Source organism: Podarcis filfolensis (genome assembly GCF_964270895.1).
Source record: "Podarcis filfolensis genome assembly, chromosome: 4".
Lineage (NCBI taxonomy): Eukaryota > Metazoa > Chordata > Lepidosauria > Squamata > Lacertidae > Podarcis > Podarcis filfolensis.
In genome coordinates this window covers 31,690,254-31,713,258 of record NC_139607.1, presented here as the reverse complement: position 1 = coordinate 31,713,258, position 23,005 = coordinate 31,690,254, and the positions used below count along the sequence as shown (strand labels likewise).

At 45.4% G+C, this 23,005-nt stretch overlaps 1 long non-coding RNA gene across 1 annotated transcript; it reads left to right on the top strand.

The window, feature by feature from the left end:
- The first annotated feature begins 163 nt into the window (after positions 1-163).
- LOC310761263 lies at positions 164-17,265 on the top strand. The gene is made up of 2 exons (XR_014547279.1): positions 164-257; positions 17,004-17,265. It is a non-coding gene; the product is annotated as an uncharacterized lncRNA (long non-coding RNA).
- The last annotated feature ends 5,740 nt before the right edge of the window (positions 17,266-23,005 follow it).

Below are 23,005 nucleotides of genomic sequence, written 5' to 3'. Positions count from 1 at the left end.
CAGCCGGCTTTCGCGGAGCCGCCCCTTCCAGGAGGAGCTTCCCGAGTCCAGCGGGGCAAAGCAGGGGCGGAAAAATGGAGCCTAGTTCAAAGGGCGGCGCGCTTTGCTTCTCTGGACAAGCGCCAACTTTGGGTTCGAGGCGTGTGAGTTCTATCTAGAGTCTCCTCCGCGTGAACGTGTGGGCGCGGATCGCGTGCACAGTGCATTTCCGTATCTACACCTGAGAGAAGGAGCTGCGTGTGGGATTTTCCAGGCAGGTGGGAGCCCTTCTTTGCGCTCGTGCCTATTTATTTATATGTGCTCTTTACTAAAGTTTGTCATATGCTGCGGCTTCCCAATGAACGAAAATCTCATACCGTCCAACATTTCTCCGATGAAAATAGGGCCATCCTATCTAATAGTAGTACTGTAGTAGTAATGCTACCCCGTCCATCTGACTGGGTTGCCCCAGCCACTCTGGGCTGCTTCCAACATAAATAAAAACATAATAAAACATTAAGCATTTTAAAAACAACAACCATCTCCCTATACAGGGCTGTCTTCAGATGGCTCAGGGCTCAGATAACTCCATACCCTCCAACATTTCTCCGATGAAAATAGGGACGTCCTAAGGAAAAGTGGGACATTCTGAGATCAAATCAGAAATTGGGATGGCTTCTGTAAATCCGGGACTGTCCCTGGAAAATAGGGGCACGTGGAGGGTCTGATATCTGCATATATTTGTAGATGCTGGAAGGCGCCCAGAGTGGCTGGGGCAACCCAGTCAGATAGGCAGGGTACAAATAATAAAAAGAATTTATTTATTTGTTTGTTTTATTTGTTTATTTTTATTATTATTGCGTGGACAGGCGGAGTCCCCAGATCCCGAGCGGTTCCCCCCCCCCCCGTCATGTGGAATAACGACTCAAGACAACGTGCTATGGGATTAAATTGGCCACAACTTTATTAAATTTCAAATGTGGGTAGACCTTGGCTCAGGCATTGGGCATTCTCCCTCCCCAGTCCCCAGCCGGGGACCTAGGGAGCATCAGGGTTATCCAGTGAGGGGGGGGGATGGGCCAGCTCTGGAGAACATATGTTCAAGCAGAGATAGCTGCCCCCGTTACGCCGCCGCCGCAGGGGAGAGCAATGACGACCTTTCGGCGTACGGTCAAAGCCTCCCTTCAGAAACCCCTTTAACGGGGAACCCTGGTATCGCCGCCGCAAAGAGGAAGATGGACTAAAGGATTCCACCCAAGGCCTGATACCACCAAAGTTGTGATGTTTTGCTACGGGAAAGGCGAAACCTGCCAATGCAGGGAAATTCCTTTCCGGCCCTTTAACAGCGACCTTAACGTAGCAGCGTCCGCATACCTGTGAAGAAAAGTTAACCTGCAAAATAAGACATTAACTGAGGGTGGGTAGGGTGGGAGAAGCTCTGGAGCCAAGTGAGGATTCCCAGGTAAGATCCTCCCTCTATTGTGTGGGCAGGTAATCCCTCCCCTACCTGGCCTGGTCTCCTTGGCAACGCTTCCCGAGGTGGGATTGGACAACTGACTGAGGTAGGCGGAGACCTCCAGGTATCCCACCTGAGGGAAGGCAAAGCCAAGCCTATGCTGATGGAGCCGCTCCAGATCTAGGGGCTGCACGAGTCCACACAAAGGGCGCCCCCCGTTTTAAGCGGGGAGCGGTCATTATCTTAAAATATCTCTACAGGCAAGGCAGATGCTCCACCACTGAGTTACTGGCCTTCTTAGATACGAATAGGAAATCATAGAATGTATGCTATATATATTTCTTAGAATCACAGGACCATAAAACCACTAACCACAGAACTGTAAGTGAAATGCAGCGGATCTCATATAGTGTACAGTATATCCAAAGTATCACAAGGTTCCTCAAGCTTGAAAAACACAGAGATTTACCATCTGCCCGATAATAAATGTTGGAAATGTAATGAGACTGAAGGTACATTCTTTCATCTTTGGTGGACATGCCCAAGGATTAAGACATTCTGGGAGATGATTTATAATGAAATGAAAAAGGTATTTAAATATACCTTCCTGAAGAAACCAGAGGCCTTTCTCCTGGGCATGGTCGGCCAATTGGTGCCAAAGAAGGATAGAACTTTTTTTATGTATGCAACAACAGCAGCAAGAATACATATCGCGAAGTATTGGAAGACACAAGATTTACCACCCGGGAAGAATGGCAGATGAAGTTGATGGACTATATGGAACTGGCGGAAATGACTGGCAGAATCCGAGACCAGGGAGAAGAGTCGGTGGAAGAAGATTGGAAAAAGTTTAAAGACTATTTACAGAAATACTGTAAAATTAATGAATGTTAGAAAAATGTGGAAATGAAGTTATATGGCTTTAGTAGAAATGCTATAAGGAATTAAGTATAAATAGATTATTAGAGTATTAAAGGAAAAAATAAGGTTAGAATATGTTAAGATAATTATAGGATAGAAAACAGAGGAAGATGGAAAGGAATTGCTGAAACAATTAACAGAAGTGGAATACAAAAAGGGAGGTGTGAGGAGGTCGCTGAAATAAGTGAATGAAAGATAAGATATTGAAATTGTTTGGTGTGTTTTAAACTGTTTTTATTTTGTTTTGTTAGTTTAATTGTATTGTTCATTTTGTTTTGTGGTGTTTAAATTGTTGGAAAAGTAATAAATATTTTTTTAAAAAAAAATGGAAAGCATAGAGATGAAGAACATGGGACTGCAAGGATCCGACTGGAAAATTACTCTGCTAGTAATGTACAACTAGATCCTACGCAAAGTTAGGCATGATTAAAAGCCATTAAGTTCAAATGAAGTGGATGTGCAGAACTCTGCATTGAGCTGCGCAGTTACTGTGTGAGGAACCTTTGGCCTGCCAGATGTTGCTGTACAACTCCCATCTGCCCCAGCAAGCATGGCCTGTGACCAGGGAGGATGGGAGTTGTAGTTCAACAACATGGCGGGAGTGTCAAAGGTTCCCCACTCCTGCTGTATATATAATATGGGGAAGAAACTGAGGCTTAATTCATGTATCTATTGACCTGGGGGGACGTGGGTGGTGCTGTGGGTTAAACCACAGAGCCTAGGACTTGCCTATCAGAAGGTCAGCGGTTTGAATCCCCACGACGGGGTGAGCTCCCATTGCTCGGTCCCTGCTCCTGCCAACCTAGCAGTTCAAAAGCACGTCAAGTGCAAGTAGATAAATAGGTACCACTCTGACGGGAAGGTAAACGGCGTTTCCATGCGCTGCTCTGGTTTGCAGAAGCGGCTCAGTCATGCTGGCCACATGACCCGGAAGCTGTACACCGGCTCCCTCGGCCAATAAAGCGAGATGAGCGCTGCAACCCCAGAGTCGGTCTCGACTGGACCTAATGGTCAGGGGTCCCTTTACCTTTACCTTATTGACCCGGGAGCAGTGTTAGAGACTGAGATATGAAAGCTAGGAGCTAAATGGCACCTTAAACCTAGGTTATGGGCACAACAATGGAATGTCTAAGCACACTTTTTAAATAACAAGAATACAAAGCTGAAAATGAATGAACTGCAGCTAAAATCTAATATTCATTTTTCACATAATCTAGTCCTCATCTGAAGACTGCAAAAAAAAAAAACCAACCCAAACCAAAGGCATGTTTCCCCTGCCTGCCCCCCTAATATTTTTAAGACAGCCTCTTTTCCAGTCTTCAGAGAGTGACTGGGGAAGCTAGAAAAAGGTCCTCCTTTCCTTCCACTCTGCAGTTTTAATCTGAAATCTTGGGTGCAGTACCGCTGCGGTGGGAAGGTAAACGGCATTTCCGTGCACTCTGGTTTCCGTCACAGTGTTCTGTTGCACCAGAAGCGGTTTAGTCATGCTGGCCACATGACCCTCGGCCTGAAAGCGAGATGAGCACCACAACCCCATAGTTGCCTTTGACTGGACTTAACCGTCCAGTGTTCTTTTACCCTTACCTTTACCTTACTGCACCCAGAGCTCAGAAACTGCTCACGCTAATGAAATTCCTTGTCACAAAACATGCCTAGAACAATGGGAGTTTTGAACGCTGCCTGGGAGTAAACCAGCATAAACTCAATGGTACTTATATCTGAGAGGTCATATAAAATATGATGGTAATGATGATGATTTATTAAATTTGTATACTGCCCCATACCTGTAGATCTCAGGGCAGTTCAAAACATAAAATGGCAATTTAAACAACACAAAGTACATAATAAATTAATCTCTTTGTAGCTTTATTTTTGTCTTCTTTGCATTATGGATAAACTCAACACTTCAGGGTGGACAAATTTAAAATGGATAAAGGGAGGGGGCAAAGTTGGAAAATAATATACAGCAGTTCAGTGACAAGATGTAGGGGTGGTTGACAATTTGGACTTTGACAGTGGTTTTCCAGTAACCTCAGCAATTTTTAATTAGCTGTAAAATAAAATGGCTTCCTACTGACAGTCTAACCTTTTTCTGATTCTTCATGGCAGGTGTTAGAGGGCGAAATTGGCTTTTGACAACTTAGGGCCCTGAGCTAAGGCAATGGTGGCAGGCAAGCTTGCAGGGAAAGGGAATAGACCAGTGTTGTAGAAAAAAATTGGGGTTGGCTTTTACAGCCCAACTCCCCACCAAGGAACTCTGTGTCCCCCCTACATCCATTATCTGTCAGAGAAGAATGGATGGAGGCAAGATCCAGAGAAAGCAAGGCAGATCTTTATTTTTTTCTGTTGCAACCGAATTTTTACAGTTCAGTAAATACCATCAGCAGTGAAATTACTTGCCACACGCTTAATAAATAGCTTGCTAAAATGGCTTTTTTCTGTAGGAGGCACCTTATATAATCAGCACAGTTTGTTTTAAGTAAGAACCTACTCATAAACAATGTCATTGCTCTGTGCCATAAGAAACAACCCTGGGAACAGAAGGAGACTCTAAATAACTGCTTTTTTATAAAATAAAATAAAATTGCAAATTGCACAGATAGATAGCATCTTGTCAGCCTACCAGTTAATTATGGTACAGTAAAAAGAGCAGAGCAAAATATAGCTCTATTCCATTGTAAATGGAATCAGCCAAGTGCAAAAAAAAACATTTAACTTTCAGGAAACCTAAGATGAATGAGCTTCATCCAGGATCTCAGAATGCAAAAAAGACAGAAAAAGATTTTTAGACATTCTAATTAGGGGAGTTATTTCCCCCTGATTGACTAGGAAGTTTTGCCCCTTCTTGTGTACCATTTGGCTTGCCTTATTTGCATGAAAGACCATTTGCTCAGCCCCAGGCACATCTCACATGAAGACCTTTTTCATTCCTCTTCTGTACAGTCTAGATGATGTAATGCATAGCAGAAAAGTAAAGCTGTGTGGCTGGCAAGTCCTGTTTTAGGACATTACTTATACTGACCTTTCGCTGCACTCCCTTGAGATTTCCACATCATTTCCCTCCTTTAATAAATCAATGCAAGACTAAACTAAGCCCGGAATCCTATGCAGATGTAGTTAGGAGGGTGACCAATTTAATGCAATATGTGTCTAAGCACATATTCAAAGGCTTGAGCTCCATGCAAACTAAACCGTCCCATGAACAGTTAGTCCCAGAAGGGAAGCTTCCACTCCCAGTATCAGTCTTCATGATACACAGTCCTGGTCCTGGTCCACCCCACCACTGGGGGAGTTTTCTTAAAAGCGACTTTAAGAAGCACATTTTGAATCACATCTAATTCTCGGTTAATGACAGGCTTTGGAGAATTGGCTTCCGCCCCCCCCCCCCGGCCGTAAAAGAGCAGATCAAACGAAAGGGAATTATTACCAGTTAGTTTCTTTAATAAACATAAAAAGGTAAAGGGACCCCTGACCATTAGGTCCAGTTGCGGACAACTCTGGGGTTGCGCGCTCATCTCGCTTTATTGGCCGAGGGAGCCGGCATACAGCTTCCGGGTCATGTGGCCAGCATGACTAATCTGCTTCTGGCGAACCAGAGCAGCGGTACCTATTTATCTACTTGCACTTTGACGTGCTTTCGAACTCCTAGGTTGGCAGGAGCAGGGACCAAGCAACGGGAGCTCACCCCGTCACGGGGATTCGAACCGCGACCTTCGATCAGCAAGCCCTAGGCTCTGTAGTTTAACCCACAGCATAGTGAAGGACAAAAGAACGCATCTAACAAGAATCGCAGTGCTCCCAATTAAGGTCACTCCCCCTTCCGTCCCTATTAATCCATGTCACTCCTATGTTTTGTAATCTGAGTTTATAGTCTCTGTGCTTTCTGTTCTGACACTTTCTGAGCTCTCCGAGACTTTGGGGAAGGGGGGTGGATACTATCCAGGGACTGTGAATCTGTTAACTCTCTCTCTTCTAGTGTCTCTTCTTCTAGCTGTTCCCCGTCTAGTATTTCCCAGCTTCTGCCTTCCGAACTATGCCCCTCTGCAAACCACTGTTCCAAATCTATACTGTCCTCCTGCTCCTGGGAAGATTCAGGATCAGGAGGAGGGCGTGGCTCCCACCATTCTTCCTCCGTGCAGCCCTCCTCAGCATGGTTCCTGACAGCTAACAAAAATGTAGAATGCTTAATGCAGGGCCAAATAATGGATTCCAAAACCATGACAAAACTAACTGAATTAATTGAGAATAACAAATCCACGGGGAATAGGACCTTTTTCTGAGAAACAGCCACATGGTTTCTGTTGAAGTGCCAGCTCATCAAATAGCCAAAAGTAAATCTTCTTATATAGTTCAAATATGTTTGGTGTTTTTAGCTGGCAACTATGTTTATCACTCTCTTTCCCCATATATTTTTCAGACTAGTGTGTTTAAAGATTACCCTGGACATGAAAAGTCTTCCTTGATTACACAAACGTTCCCCAGAGGCGAAGAAAATGCATATAATTCTCAGCCATAACATATTTTCCCATTATATCATTTTTAAAAGCAAGAACTGAATGTTCTGTAGATGTAAAATTAGCTCTGCAGCATAGCCTGTAATAGAAAATGAAATTAGTTTCAGACATTTTTATAGTCTTGAGAGTTAACTACCATAAACTATAAGCAAGTTAAAGTTCTCCGAGAAGATGAATTAAAATACTTTACTAAGTATTTGTCATTTACTGTCAAAAAATTATTTTTAAAATTTGCTGGGAAACCTACAGGTAGACTCTAGGTGTCAGGGATATGATGAAGCACACATCCCCAGCAATGTGTCATTGCTGCCCTTGGCAGAGCTAGTCGTCCCTGCCCTAAGGCAGAGCAGATATTTGACTTCTACAACTACAATTCTTGTCATCCCTGACCATTTGCCATGCTGGCCAGGGCTAGTGTAAGTGGAATCTTGGGGAGAACGGCTGTAGTTCAGTGATAGGTCATCTGCTTTGCATGCAGATGGTCTCAGTTTCAAAGCCCGGCATCTATAGTCAGTGCTAGGAAAGACTCCTTATCTATGTTGGTTTTATTTGGTTTAAAGAAAAATGGGTAAATATAAAGAGAATTCCCTGGATGCCTAAGATCCAGGTTTGGAGCAAGTACTCTTTGGTGAGAGAACCCTAGCAGAGATTGAAAATCACAAAATATACAGCAAAGTAAAGTGTTAGACTTTTAAAACACCCTTTCTAAGTTGCTTCCAAAGTTCCCCTCTTCCCTTAGCACAAAAAGAGACCACACATTTGGGTAAGTTAAAAATGGTTTACTTACAAACTTTTAAAGGTCAGATTCATGTGCTTTTCCATACATCAGTCAGAATACAAAAGCAGTAAAACTTAGGCTCCAAAGTGGTGAACATTCCTAAATTATTTGTATAGAAACACAAACACAGTCAAACCTCAGTTGTCAAACGTAATCCGTTCCAGAAGACTGTTTGACTTCCGAAACGTTCGACAACTGAGGCGCAGCTCAGTTGGTTGCAAGAGCTTCTTGCACTCAAGCGGAAGCTGCATCAGACGCCCAAGTTCTGAAAAACTTTCGGAAACCGGAACATTTACTTCCGGGTTTTTGGCATTTGGGAGTCGAAACGTTCGAAAATGGAACCATTGGAGAACCGAGGTTTGACTGTGTGGCTTGCTTAAGCCATACAGTCTGAGCTTGCAGCAGCCAGCTCAGATCTCTTTACTCTTGGTGCTCACATGGTGGAACAGGAAGAACAAAGTTTGATGACACTTCCTCCCAAGCTGATGGGGGCGTGACCTAGCTAAACCTGGCAGAACAGCTCACTCTATGGTCTTAACCCCCTCATGCATTAAAATAGAGTTAAGAATGTTGGTTATATGAAGCTGATTCCCCCACAATCTGAAGCCCTGGAGAGCCGCTGCAGTCAGTGTTGACAATACAGAGTTAGATGGACCAGTGGTCTGTATTTGGCTGCCAGCACAGCTAGGCCTGTGCAAATTTTTCACCGGGTTTCAAAGATGGGATGCCACAAGAATAGAAAATGCCCTATCTCAAATTATCGCTGCTGATACTAGGAGAATGGACCTCTGAGGATGATCTTAATAGCTGGGCAGGTTTGTGCAAGAGCAGATGGCCTTTTAATGACCCAGATTACAAGCCATTTGGAGCTATGAAGGTGACTCTGCTTGGTAATGGGACACCCAAAGCTGTTGCATATTTAGATCCCTCCCCCTCCAACCCAGTCTGTACCAGAGTCTGTCTCTGTGTAATATATAACAGAGTCATCTTAGCACAGCTAAGCAAATCAGCCTCCGTTCAAGCCCAAACAAATAGAATCTAACTTCGTTATTAGTTGCAGTTCCATCTTTTTCATGCTGAGGACTTAGCTACGCTAATGTGATTGTTTTGTTACCAGTTACTGTAAGCGTGAATGGTTATTGGGTTCCTTTTGCATGCATTTTAAGCTGTAACTGAATTATCAAGCAGTGCTGGAAAGGGAGATATGAAAGCTAGGAGCTAAGTAGCACCGTAAACCTAGATATGGGCGCAACAATTGAATGTCTAGGCGTGCTTTTTTGTATAAAGAATACTGAAATATACTCAGAGTCGCAAAGTGATTTCATGCTCTTTATTCAGCTCATAGTGGTGAGGAGGAATGAAATGAATGTCCCCTCAAAGTATCTGCTTTATATACATTATTTACACAATGGGCTGCACTTGATTGGCTAATTCCGGAATTCTACTGTAAGCCAATCAGGTTGTGGATTCACTTCTATCTGGAGCATGATTGGGTGGTTCCTGCCAACCAATCATACTGCTGCATTGTTCTAGGACCAATCAGACTGCTGCATTCTGAATCCTATTGTTCTAGGACCAATCAGACTGCTGCCTTTTGGATCCTATTGTTCTAGGACCAATCAGACTGCTGCAGTTTGGATCCTATTCAATTCAGTACATAACACCCCTCCCCTCTAAGTTCCAGTCCTGCCCGGGAGGTCGCATTCATAGTCCTCAAGGTACGCCGGCGGCCTACATGTGCGTTGCGGCCTGGGGTGTTCCCTGGTCTGGGGTTCAGGTTCTGGCTCGTGTTCCAAGGATGCTGGCTGTGATAGGGCTGTTTGGTCTGGCGCAACCGGCTCGCTCAGTCGTGGTTCTGATTCCGGTGTCCTTTCGGCCTCACGGGTCCTCTCTGTATTTACTGATTCTGCCTCTCCTGCTTGCCCCTGCTGCTCTACGGGCCTCACTGCCCCACTGTTCCCTGACCTGTCCTCCTCCTCCTGGTTTTCTCCCGGGAATCGTCGCCGTATCTGGTCGCAGTGGCGGCGCCAGCATTGCCCCCCATCTGTTAGCACCTCGTACGACACGGGGCCAGTGACCCTGTACATAACAAATACAAAGCTGAAAATGAATGAACTGCATCTAAAATATTTTGTTCATTTTTCACATGATCAAGTCCTTCCCCTTCCCACACCCCTAATATTCTTAAAGGGGTCTCTTCTCCAGTCTTCAGGGAGTAGCTGGAAGTGGGGAGGCAGAAAAAGGTCTTCCTTTCCTTCCACTCTGCAGTTTTAATCTGAAATCTTAGGCGTAGTCCTGCACCCCGAGCTCAGAAACTGCTCACGCTAATGAAATTAATTCCCTGTTGCAAAATGTGCCTAGAACAATGGGAGTTTCGAATGCTGTTATCAAGACAGTACCTGGCTTCAGTATCTGGGCTTTGTTGCTATTGGACCCAATCAGAAGCTGGGAATGGCTTTATTTTATTATTATTTATTAGTTTTATATACCACCCTTCATCATAAGATCTGAGGACAATTCACAGAGTAAAATACAGGATAAAAACGTGAAAAGAAGTAAAACAGCAAAACAATAACCCCCTCCCCATAGACCTATGTAGAATATTAATCAACCCAAGGCCTGGTTGAAAAGGAACATTTTAGCCTGGCGCCAGAAAATATATAATGAAGGCACGAGGCAAACCTCCCTGCGGTGAGCATTCTGTAAATCCAGAATGTCTCAGTCAAAACGGGGCAGTTGTGGGGTATGGTGTGGTGCAGGCATCCCCAAACTCGGCTCTCCAGATCTTTTGGTACTACATCTCCCATCATCCCTAGCTAACAGGGCCAGTGGTCAGGGATGATGGGAGTTGTAGTCCCAAAACATCTGGAGGACCGAGTTTGGGGATGCCTGGTGTGTTGTCATGATCAAGGGAAATACAATTCTCTGATTCTATGAGCAGAGGTGAGGAGAGAAAGTGATGATGAAGTAATCAGAACAGGAACCATAGGGAACTGTGTTATATTGAGTCAGTCTCTTGGTCCATCTAACTTTTAAAGTGGTATACAATTGCTGTAAATGTATGGTGTGGATGTAGTGTTAATGTGACAAAAAAGACAAGCCTATTTAATGTTAGCTAGCACTGCAGCCTCATTGTGAGCAAACATTGACCTCTGTTCCAGTCCTGAAATGCCTTGGGCTGGGGAGAGATTTGACCGCACTGACCGATTCCATTGACTGTAGCAGGAATGTTCACCGTTCACTGTAATTTACCAAGGGCTCACTGCAAAATTGTCCTCCCGCAGTTTAGCTCTTGGATATCAACAGAAAGCCATGATCAACAGCAGCAGGTAAACCATTTTGGCATATTACACTGGCTGCAATACTTGGACCCAGCTTTAACAGCTAATTGAAGATTGCAGAACTCACACTATCTGTGAAAGCTAAGCAAATAAAAGAGACGGCAACAGTAGCTTTTATCCATCAGTTTTATTTATTTTTAGATTTTTTAGACTGGTACTGAAAGTTTTCAATATATTTCGAAAACAGGGTCAATTCAGCTCTGAACTGCTTGAGACAGAATAAATATGGATGTCTACAATGTTCTTCCAAAGTAGAACTGCATTTTAATAATTCATGCCAAGTGTTCCAGGCCTTAAGCCAAGAAAAGTGCCATTAAAACAAACAAACACTTAAGATTTTGTATCTAGCACATTCCTATTCGGGTTCTTTCACTGCACGTACTCACTTGTACATAACATATGTTATACGTTACACTTGTAATAATTCCATACAATTACTGAGAAATCTACTTTTAGAGCATTCACAGATACAAATATTTTGTAGTATTTCCCCCCCTGCAGCACGATGATTCCTGTGTAGGCACTTTTGCTGACACAGTCTTGCTGCTGTTAAGTTGTCAGATCATGACAGTTTTAGCATCAGACCTTAGAAAGAAGTGCCCTAATCAATGCACTGTAGAACAAGATTTTTATAATAGAATAGTTCAGGATATTAATACTTGCATAGCTTTTTCTCTGCAATTCACATGCATTTGTAGTGATTCTTTATATATAGTATAGCACCTCATTGACAAGGTTATGTACACAGCTCTGGTTCACATGCCACATTAAACCATAGCTAAAATAGACTATAGGGACGCAGGTGGCGCTGTGGGTTAAACCACAGAGCCTAGGACTTGCCGATCAGAAGGTCGGCGGTTCAAATCCCCGCGACGGGGTGGGCTTCCATTGCTCAGTCCCTGCTCCTGCCAACCTAGCAGTTCGAAAGCACGTCAAAGTGCAAGTAGATAAATAGGTACCGCTCTGGCGGGAAGGTAAACAGCGTTTCCATGTGCTGCTCTGGTTCTCCAGAAGCAGCTTAGTCATGCTGGCCACATGACCCAGAAGCTGTACGCCTGCTCCCTCAGCCAATAAAGCGAGATGAGCGCCACAACCCCAGAGTCAGTTACGACTGGACCTAATGGTCAGGGGTCCCTTTACCTTAAAATAGACTATGGTCTAGTGTGAATAAGCAGCATGCTGGTACACACTGGTCAAAAGTTTTTAATGTACTCATCTCCCACTCCTGCTGCACCAGAAAGGAAACAAGCCATCCAAACTCAACCACATTTGAACTGAAGCTCATAGTTTGTTTTTCTCCAAAAAAAAAACCCCACAAGCACAAACTAAAGTTTGTTTGGGGAAAATAAACTCTGAGTCCAGGTTCAGATAACACAAGAAACTAGAATAATGACCTGTTTTCTGATGAGGTGGCAGCAAGTGGAGTGAGGATTAAATTGAAAAGATTGAAGCAGTATGTATGAGCACGTCACACAGTCACATTAAGCCATAAATTACATTAACTATAGTAACTTTAATGTGCCATGCCAGCTGAGCCACTATCCGTTATAATTGATACTTGAACATAAATACTGCACTGCATATATGAAAACCTCATAAACCAAATATATGTTTTAATATTCCTACGCAATACATTTCAATACAATTTCCAAAAGAAAGAAAGAAAAATAATTGCTCCTGTCTTCTATAGTCCTTTCTCCAACATGATCACAGTAAAGATCATAAGTGTTACTAATCAGGCATTGATAAATATTACAAGATAGCTACTTCCTCCATGTCATGTCCAGTGGCTTGTATTTTTACTTCTTGGGACCTTTATTCAACACAAGAGCAAACAGGTCCTCCTCTTTTTCACTTTGATGACTTATTATATTCTCACTTAAAGCTGAAAGATGAGGTTGTTGGCTGATTCCTCCTCTTTTCTGCAGACATTCTGATTCTCCTTGTCCTTCATATCCATTCAGCCCGTGTGAGTTCTCTGGTGTGTTAGGGGCATGTCAAGTGATTACTGTGCAGGCCAATTCATTGCCTACTCATTCCCTAGATTTCCCCCTATGCTTTCGATTTCATTTTCACAGCCATCAGGGTCAAAACCTTGTAGCTTTTAAATTTCAAAGCTGGGGTATCAAGGGGTTTCGTGTCTAATTCTGAGTTCTGCGTGTGTATAGTACAATTTCAGAAGCATGGAGTACCTTCAGCTATGCTCTATGATACGCCCCTGAAAGTGTATCCTGAGCAATGTTGATAATGGAGGTCCCCGGAACAAAAAGGGGGGGAAACTGTAAACAGAGCCCATGCTGTGTGTGTTCCAGCTTTGTATGATTTCCCAGTTACTCTTTCACTGCAAGTCTTTGGTTTTATTTAAAGCCTGAGAGCACGTCCTGATCACACATTGCAGTCCTCAAATGCCATACATTGGGAACAAAAGGGACCTGTATAATTATCATTCTATTAAATATGCCCAATTATCTTAGCAATGACTCCTGTTCTTTCCAACCTTCGCAACTCATTCATCACAACCTGCTGTGGCTGTTTTATAATAATTAAGCTTCTATAATGATGGGAAATTATATCATGTTGCAGTCGACGGTTCATGCATTAGGGCCGTGCATTCGTTCATGTTAAATGAGCTGCAGAATAATTACTATGCCAAGGTATGGTTGTACGGTACTGTCTGTAACTCCAGTCATTTGTCATCATAAGTGTGGCCCTGCAACAAATTATTGCAGCGTAGGGTGCTTCTCCAGTTCAGGTTTCCAGCCACGCCATCTATTCCCCTCTCCCTCTTGTTTTTCATTCCTCACTCCAACTCTCAACAGTCAGTCAGTATCCCATGGGCTTTGAACAATCTCAGTCTTCATTTATATATCTATCAATCAATCAATGAGTTTATTGTTCTAGCCAAAAGCCATGACATTCATAATAATAATAAAATAATACAGAACATACACCCGTAATATGAGCCTACACCCAAGTTGTAAGAGATAGAAGATACCAGAGACACCAACAAGCTTAAACCTAGCTTGATTTCAAAATAAACCTCTGAATCTCCAAAACAGCTTATATAGCAATGTTATCAAACTCAGTTTTCCTTATTTATTTTTTGCAACCGGTGCATAAAGGGCCACTTTGTGTTATGAAAGGGCCACTTTGTGTTATGAAAGGGCCACTTTGTGTTATGAAGCTATTATTATCATACAAAATAAACTGAATAAATAAATAAACTGAATAAATAAAACTTCTGCTGGAATGTACCTGCTTTCTTGTGTGAACAATGGTTTCAGAAACAGATCTTTTGGGTCTCCCTATTCAAAAGCACATCAAAGTGCAAGTAGATAAATAGGTACTGCTCCAGCGGGAAGGTAAACGGTGTTTCCGTGTGCTGCTCTGGTTCGCCAGAAGCGGCTTAGTCATGCTGGCCACATGACCCAGAAGCTGTACACCGGCTCCCTCGGCCAATAAAGCAAGATGAGTGCCGCAAGCCCGGAGTCGGTCACGACTGGACCTAATGGTCAGGTGTCCCTTTACATTTACCTATAAGGGGCAAGCTAACAGGTAATGAGTGATGTCTTCCACCTGAGGTTGACCACAAATACAAAGTACAGGACCTTGTTGTAGCAGTCAACCAAAACAGCAGAGGGCATCACTTGGAGATGCAGCTCAGTAATGGCATTTTCTTTCGGAAACTGGCAAGAGTTTGGTCAAATAACTAGCTCTAAAATGCACTGTTTTCAGGAGTGGGTACTAAGGGGGAAATGTGGTGTTCCTAATTAATTGCAGATCCCTTCTGGATTTTATTCAGATGGTAAGTAGGTAGGTAGATGATTGATAGATAGATAGATAGTAAGTACTTGGGGTTAAGCACCTAAAGACTCAGGAGATCAGTATTAGTATACAGTATGTTTCCAGCATATCACTGTTGCATCATTTGTAAACACAATGTGACTTCATGCTGGTCACCTCATGTATAACCCTGGGTTACATCATTCCTTCTAAAGCAAACTGGAGAGGCTCTTGCCAAAACACGTGCTCCAGCGAATGCCTTAGAGTTGAATGTTGAAACTCCAATTGTGTAGCATCTTCCTCTGTGAGTAGTCAACTCCAGGGCACTGTTTGCTCAATGAATCACACCCCTCAGCAGAATTTGTGGCATTTTAAACCTCCCACAGAGCTTGCAGGCAAGAACGGGGACATTTTCCAATGGAAACTCAAGGCATTTCATAGATTTACAGGAAATGCGGCTGGAGATAAAGTGGCGGGGGGGGGGGTAGCAAACTGAAGATTAATCTACAGTGGTACTACTGGTTGCGAACGGGATCCGTTCCGGAGGCCCATTCACAACATGAAAAGCACAACCGGCAGTGGTGCGTCTGCGCACGCACGCATTGCGATTCACCGCTTCTGCACATGTGCCAAAAAGATAATAGAGACAAGGCCTGTCTGATATGCAGTGGGAGGGAGCCACTGCACTCAAGGGCCAGAATCGTATAGAATGGACCTCCTGTTAAGATAGTATCTGCAGGAAGCCTTCTGCAAATTGCTGTTATCAGCTGGGTATATAATGTACTTTAAATGCAAAGTGTCTCCCACATAGTTATACCCCGCAACATTTCTAATATGGACGTTGTGTCAGTCATCAGGAAAACGGATCGCCCCCCCCCCCACAGCCAGCTGCCAGGGATAGAAAGACAGGAAAAGCTCTAACCAAAGTATTTTATACAATATTCACAGAAAGAGACTTAGAAAGGTAGCCTCTTGGAACAATGGTGTTGCTTCGAGTAATCTCCCCCCTCCCTTCCCTTCTCAGTCACCAACAGCAGCACCAGCCTTACGGCGGCTGCTTAAGGCCATTTGCCTCTTAGCTCTTTGCTCTCCTACTTTCTGGGTTCTGGGAGAAGGAGGGTCTTGAATGTTTTCTGGTGATAACGTGTCAGCCAGCTGCTCCAGCTCTGCTTTTCCCCGCTCCTCCCATTATTTCTCAGCTTTGCCCCTCTTCTATCTCTGAGCCATGACCTCTCCCCCTCCCCACTCCTACCTTTGTCTGCTGGTCTCCTCTGCATCAGGAGGTGCTGCACCACCCGGCACGGCCTAGGGGTGCTCCAGGCTGTGTGGCATCAGGAGATGCCCCTGAACACCCCCCAGTGCAGCCACCGCCTCCTCAAGTGATAAATGACTGAAATAACGGTACAGTTGTCAGAATTCCAAGGAACAATAGCAAGAAATTTGGTCTCACAGGCCTCAGCCTTCTTCTTAGCAGTAATGCTTATGTATAATGAACATTATACGGTGATAATATCTCTGGTGACTGTAACCAAATTTTCTCAACGGCAGCGTGTGTCTCGGAGCATGCCGAAATGTGGATGGCTGTCAAGTGAGTCACTGATTGATTCTACTCAGGCAATTCTGGCATTCAGCCTTAAAGCAGATTAGTTCACAAGCTCCCCGGTATAAGAGCAGGCAAGCAAATAATCACCTCTTGTTAAAAACATAAAATTTACACTTTAGGTCAACTTCTCACAAATTCTCACTACTTTCTTTCTTGATTGATTGACTTGATGGATAAAATGTATATCCCACTTCCTAGCCAAGAAAGACCTTACCACTCTCAGGGTGCTACATGGTATATGTACGGGAATGTGAGTCAAGGTACATATTCTTAAATAAATAAGTGAACATTATGCAGGTGCCTATTTTTCTGCATATACAGTATGTATACATGGCAAAACCGTATAATCTTCACTTGTTATTATGTACTCACGTGTATTTTTTTCCTTTTTAAACCTGCATAGAAGGAAGCAAAAAGAGTGAAACTTACAAGTTCTTCCTGCAGCTGTATGTGCCTTTGCACATCTGTACAGAAATGACATTGCATGTTTCATTCTATCACTGATGGTAGCAGAGTGTATTTTGAAAGTATCAGTGGAAAAGGAGCTTCCAGGCATCATGCATTTTAATGAATTTCCCGTCCTTGCAATTCCTGGTATAGAGAAGGGGATTGTTCTGTCTTCACACAGGGCCACGGAAGTGTGTCTACATCGGCTCCTGCTCTGATGCAACAGGGACAAGAAGGATGTGCATCAAGACATGAGCCCAAACCTTTGTTAGGCAAGAATGATGCTCACACTATTACCAAGGGCTCACACCATTTCTCCAGCCATGCAAACTGCCATCAAGCAATTATAGCAGGGGTTACTCTGGTTTGCAGGTGGTTTGTTGTTGGTTTTTAGTTTGTAAGATTTTATTAATACACTACAATTAAAAAATGAAAAGTAAAAAGGCATATAAAGTCCTCTTTCACAGGTAAATCTTAACTTGACCAACACAAAGAAATGTGAAACCTCCTAGCTCTCACCTGGGAGCTTCCCTTTCTTCTCCCAACCTCCCACCCTGGGAAATCTTCCCTTCCCTTCTTCTCACATAAGGTCCTACATCATCTGTCCATCACTTTCATCTGCATGTTAGCCCTACCTTAACCTTGAATTAGAGGACCACAAATAATACAGAAGTCTGGAACAAAGCAAAACAACAACAACAACAACAACAACAAGGAAAGGGAAAGGAAAGAGAACAAAGAGGTAATAATATTAAAGGAAATAATTACAGAATAGAAAGGTAAAGAAAGATAAGAATGGAATAAGTAGAAGGGACTTCCAACTATCCATCTGTCAATTATATATCCGAGAGTTCCTCAAAAGAGTCAAAAGTTCTGGTTTGCAGTTTTAAACCTGCATCAGCCACAGGGATAAATACTGCAAGAGGATGAAAGCAGTGCATGCTTGGAGAACAGTAGCGATTGAGGAACCATAGAGACATAGGAAGCTGCTTTCGGGGGCAGGCTCCTTCCTGCCACTCACCACCTGGCCCAGGGCAGGGCCTGAAGCCTCACAAGGACTGCTTGCTGCTTGCTGCCTGCTGCCCAGGAGGACTCCCCTGTGTGAGTGCCTGAGGGCCCTGCTCCCACCACTTACCACCTGGCCCAGGGCGGGGCCTGACAGGCCTCACAGGGACGGTTGCTGTCACTGCGGCTGCGGCTCAGGGGGATCCGGAGGGGCGCAGAGTTCTTTTTAAAATGTTTTAAAATTTTCCTTTTCCTTTCTATTTATTTATTATTATTATTTTATATATGCGGGGATGGGGATGGGGGTGGGATGGATGTTTAGTTGGGAATTTGTTTGATTTTGATGGATTTGTAATTTTGACAGTTTTTTATTTGTATTGTTTTTTGTTTTCTCGGGTTTCTGTTTTTTTTTGTTTTTTTTTTATTGTTTTAAGGTCTTATTTTGTTCTTAAGGGGAGGGGTCAGGGCTGCCGGGGAGTGGGTCCCAGCCAACAAAATGGCTGGGGCATGTTCCACAGAGGGGTATGCGCTGGGACAACCGATCTCAGTGATCACGGGTAGGAGGAGGAGTTACGCTAAGACCAGACCATGTCATTACAGAGGAGGCAGGTTTAGTCGTTGTCTGAGGACTATCCCTGCCTCCGGGTCTGGTCCTGACCGGACGGATACTAGAATCAGCAAGGGATACCCACATGACCTGAAGGTGCTGCTGTGCAATGCCAGGTCAATGATTCATAAGACCACTGCCATGCATGACTTGATCATGGATGGAGGATTTGACCTGGCATGTGTAACAGAGACTTGGTTGGATGAAGCAGATGGGCCTGTCCTTGCCACTGCTTGTCCACCAGGTTTCTCTTACGCACAGCAACCCAGGCCTTGTGGGCGGGTTGCAGTGATTTTTAGGAAGTCATTAGTTTGCACCAGGCGTCCTATTGGGAAGACCCAGTTCTCTGAGTGCATGTTCTGGAAGTTGGGCAATAGGGGCAGTACAGGATTCCTTTTGGTGTACCAAACTCCCCGCTGCACCAAGGATTCCCTGCCCGAGCTGCTTCAGGTCGTGGCGGATGTTCTCCTGGAGACACCTAGTTTGGTTGTCCTAGGGGATTTTAATATCCATGCCGACACGACTTTACAAGGGGCCGCTCGGGACTTCGTGGAAAACATGGCCTCCATGGGGCTGTCCCTGAATAAGTTTGGCCCAACCCATAGCCGCGGACATGCCTTGGACCTGGTGTTTACCTCTATGGATGTTGGTGATCTGACACTAAGTAAAAGCGAAACGAAAGAAGTGCCATGGTCAGACCACTTCCTGGTGCAACTTGACTTCTCCGTGACCCTTCCCCTCTGCAGGGAGGTGGGACCGATTCGGATGGTCCGCCCCCGCCACTTAATGGATCCAAATGGTTTCCAGAGAGTGGTAGGGGATGCTTTATCCCATGTTGATGGCCTTTCAGCTGATTCCCTGGTGGCCCGCTGGAATGTGGAGTTAACCAGGGCTATTGACTGTTTGGCTCCGAAGCGCCCTCTCCGATTGCATGGAGCCCGGACAGCCCCGTGGTTTTCCACGGATCTGAGGGCAATGAAACAATCGCCGGTGGCGGATGACCCATTCTGAAGCTGACCGGACACAGGTTAGAGCTCATTGTCGAGCCTACCAAGTGGCGGTAGCGACGGCAAAGAAGACTTTCTTCACCACCTCTATTGCATCTGCAGAAAATAGCAGCAGGAGACTTTTTCAGGTGGTCCGCAATTTAGCGGAACCACCTGCTACATCGGGGCCCAGTACGGGCCACATGATCTCCTGCAATGATTTTGCAAAGTTTTTTGCAGATAAAGTCGCTCAGATTCGGGAAGAGGTAGACGCCACCGTGGGAGCAGGGCCGGGGCGGGAGAGTGCTAGAGTCCTGTCTAGTCAAATTGCATGGGATCAATTCCAATCTGTTACCTCCGGGGATGTGGACAGGCTGCTTGGACGAGTGAAACCAACCACCTGTCTCCTTGATCCTTGCCCATCGTGGCTTATAAAAGCTAGCCGGGAAGGGCTGGGCGATGGGCTTCGTGGGGTGGTGAATGCTTCCCTCCATGAGGGAGCCTTCCCAGACCCGCTGAAAGAGGCGGTTATTAAACCGCTTCTTAAAAAACCATCTTTAGATGCGGCCACGATGGCCAACTATCACCCAGTCTCAAATCTTCCATTCTTGGGCAAGGTGATTGAGCAGGTGGTTGCTGAACAACTCCAGGCACGCCTGGAAGAAGCGGACCATTTGGATCCCTTCCAGTCGGGATTCAGGCCTCACCACGGGACTGAAACTCACTGGCGTAGTGTAGGGGGTGCAGGGGGGCCGGCCGCACCGGGCGCAACATCTGGGGGTTAGGGTTAGGGGGCGCAAATCCACGGGTTAGGGGGCGCAAATTACTTGCCTTGCCCCGGGTGCTGACAACCCACGCTACGCCACTGCTGAAACTGCCTTGGTCGCACTGGTTGATGATCTCCGGCGGGCTAGGCACAAAGGTGAGAGCTGTTTCCTAGTTCTGCTGGATCTCTCAGCGGCGTTTGATACCATCAACCATAATATCCTTCTGGACCGTCTTGAGGGGCTGGGAGCTGGGGGCACTGTCATACAGTGGTTCCGCTCCTTCCTCCTGGGCCGTGTTCAGAAAGTGGTGGGGGGGGATGAGTGTTCAGACCCCTGGGCTCTCACTTGTGGGGTGCCTCAGGGTTCTGTCCTCTCCCCCATGCTTTTCAACATCTACATGCAGCCGCTGGGAGAGATCATCAGGGGGTTTGGGCTGGGTGCTCTTCAGTATGCGGATGATACCCAGCTCTACCTCTCTTTCAAATCAGAACCAGTGAAGGCGGTGACGGTCCTGTGTGAGTGTCTGGAGGCGGTTGGAGGATGGATGGCGGCTAACAGATTGAGGTTGAATCCTGACAAGACAGAAGTACTGTTTCTGGGGGACAGGAGGCGGGCAGGTGTGGAGGATTCCCTGGGTCCTGAATGGGGTAACTGTGCCCCTGAAGGTAAGCAGCCTGGGAGTCATTTTGGACTCACAGCTGTCCATGGAGGCACAGGTTAAATCCGTGTCCAGGGCAGCTGTGTACCAGCTCCATCTGGTACGCAGGCTGAGACCCTATCTGCCTGCGGACTGCCTCGCCAGAGTGGTGCATGCTCTGGTTATCTCCCGCTTGGACTACTGCAATGCGCTCTACGTGGGGCTACCTTTGAAGGTGACTACAACTAATCCAGAATGCAGCAGCCAGACTGGTGACTGGGAGCGGCCGCCGAGACCATATAACACCGGTCTTGAAAGACCTACATTGGCTCCCAGTACGTTTCCGAGCACAATTCAAAGTGTTGGTGCTGACCTTTAAAGCCCTAAACGGCCTCGGTCCAGTATACCTGAAGCAGCGTCTCCACCCCCATCGTTCTACCCGGACACTGAGGTCCAGCACCGAGGGCCTTCTGGCGGTTCCCTCACTGCGAGAAGCCAAGTTACAGGGAACCAGGCAGAGGGCCTTCTCGGTAGTGGCGCCCGCCCTGTGGAACGCCCTCCCACCAGATGTCAAAGAGAACAACAACTACCAGACTTTTAGAAGACATCTGAAGGCAGCCCTGTTTAGGGAAGCTTTTAATGTTTGATGTATCACAGTATTTTAATATTCTTTTGGAAGCTGCCCAGAGTGGCTGGGGAAGCCAAGCCAGATGGGCGGGGTATAAATAAATTATTATTATTATTAATTATTATTATTATTATTATTATTATTATTATTATTATTATTATTATTGTTATTATACCTAGCAGTTGGCTAGATTGGCCCTTGCTAAGGGTGCAGGCCCAGGGGGGCATGAAAATCACACCTCACCACTCTGGGAGTGCATGTGCTCCCTGGGGCACTCCTCCGCTGCTCTGGGCAGCCATGTGAGGTGCACAGGCTTCTCTGGGTGCCTCCGTGGAGGAATTCAGTTGCTGGCCTGGGCTTTCACAGCAGCCCTGGGGGGCGGCTTCCCAATCGGCTGGCTGTGCTATGAGCAGAGTGCCCAGCAGGGCTCTGAGAGAAGAAAGAGGGAGAGCGTGGATGAGAGTTGCAGGAGGAACGAAAAGGAAGGGAGGAAGGAGGCAGAAGGGAAAGCAAGTGGAGGGAGGAAGAAAGGCAGGCAGACGGACTGACAGAGGAGGAGGGACACCATAGTGTGTGGCAGCAGCTGCTGCTGCACGTGTGCTTTCAATGGGCTCATATTTAAAAATAGCATAGTTCTACATGGAAAGGTAAGTTGGATGCCGTCCTGGGTAAAGGCAATGCCTAGCAAGCCTCCACAGTATTTTTGTTACCACAGCAACTTCAGTGCTATGGCTACCACCTACAGCACATGCAGATCAGACAATGGCTTCTTGTTTCAGTCACTGTCTATAACTGCAAAAAAATAATCGCCGTGCTCCACTTACAGCCTAAGGGATCACGCTCTTGCGCTTCTTTTTTTGGCCATTGTATACATGCTGATTTAGATGTGGTTCCTCCAGACTTGGAATCTGGCCTCTGGTCTGTCACTTCCTGATCCACAGTACGATTGGCAGCGTTATTGAATTGCTTCTCTCCCAGGCAGAGGGTGTGTCTTGGATTACTCAGCAATATCTGTGTGAGTCCTGTTTCATTGTGAATAAGTCTTAGTTGGCTGAATACTCCTGGTCAGCATTATGAAGCCAACAAAATGGTGGAACTAATGGGAAGGGTTAGAAACCAAAGAGTACAAGAAGCCTTATAGGAAGATGAAGTCCTGGCCTCTTGGATTAGACTGCCCCAAAGACTAAGATGAATTATATCAGGAGCTCAACTGCCAGCCCTCACAGCCATAAGCCCCAAGGGAAACTCACATCCCTGCCAGCTCTTGTTGATCCACCCCAAGGAGCACCCAATTTATTAGGCTCAGCTGACGGTCATAGACCAGGGCTGGATCTAGACACATCAAAAATGTGTTTCAGGAAAACGCATTGTGAACCTCAAAGTGGGAAATCATGTTGGCGAAAGACAGAACTCCACAGCTCCATCTGATGTCACAGTGTTATACAGTGGTACCTTGGGTTAAATACTTAATTCGTTCCGGAGGTCCGTTCTTAACCTGAAACTGTTCTTAACCTGAAGCACCACTTTAGCTAATGGGGCCTCCTGCTGCCGCT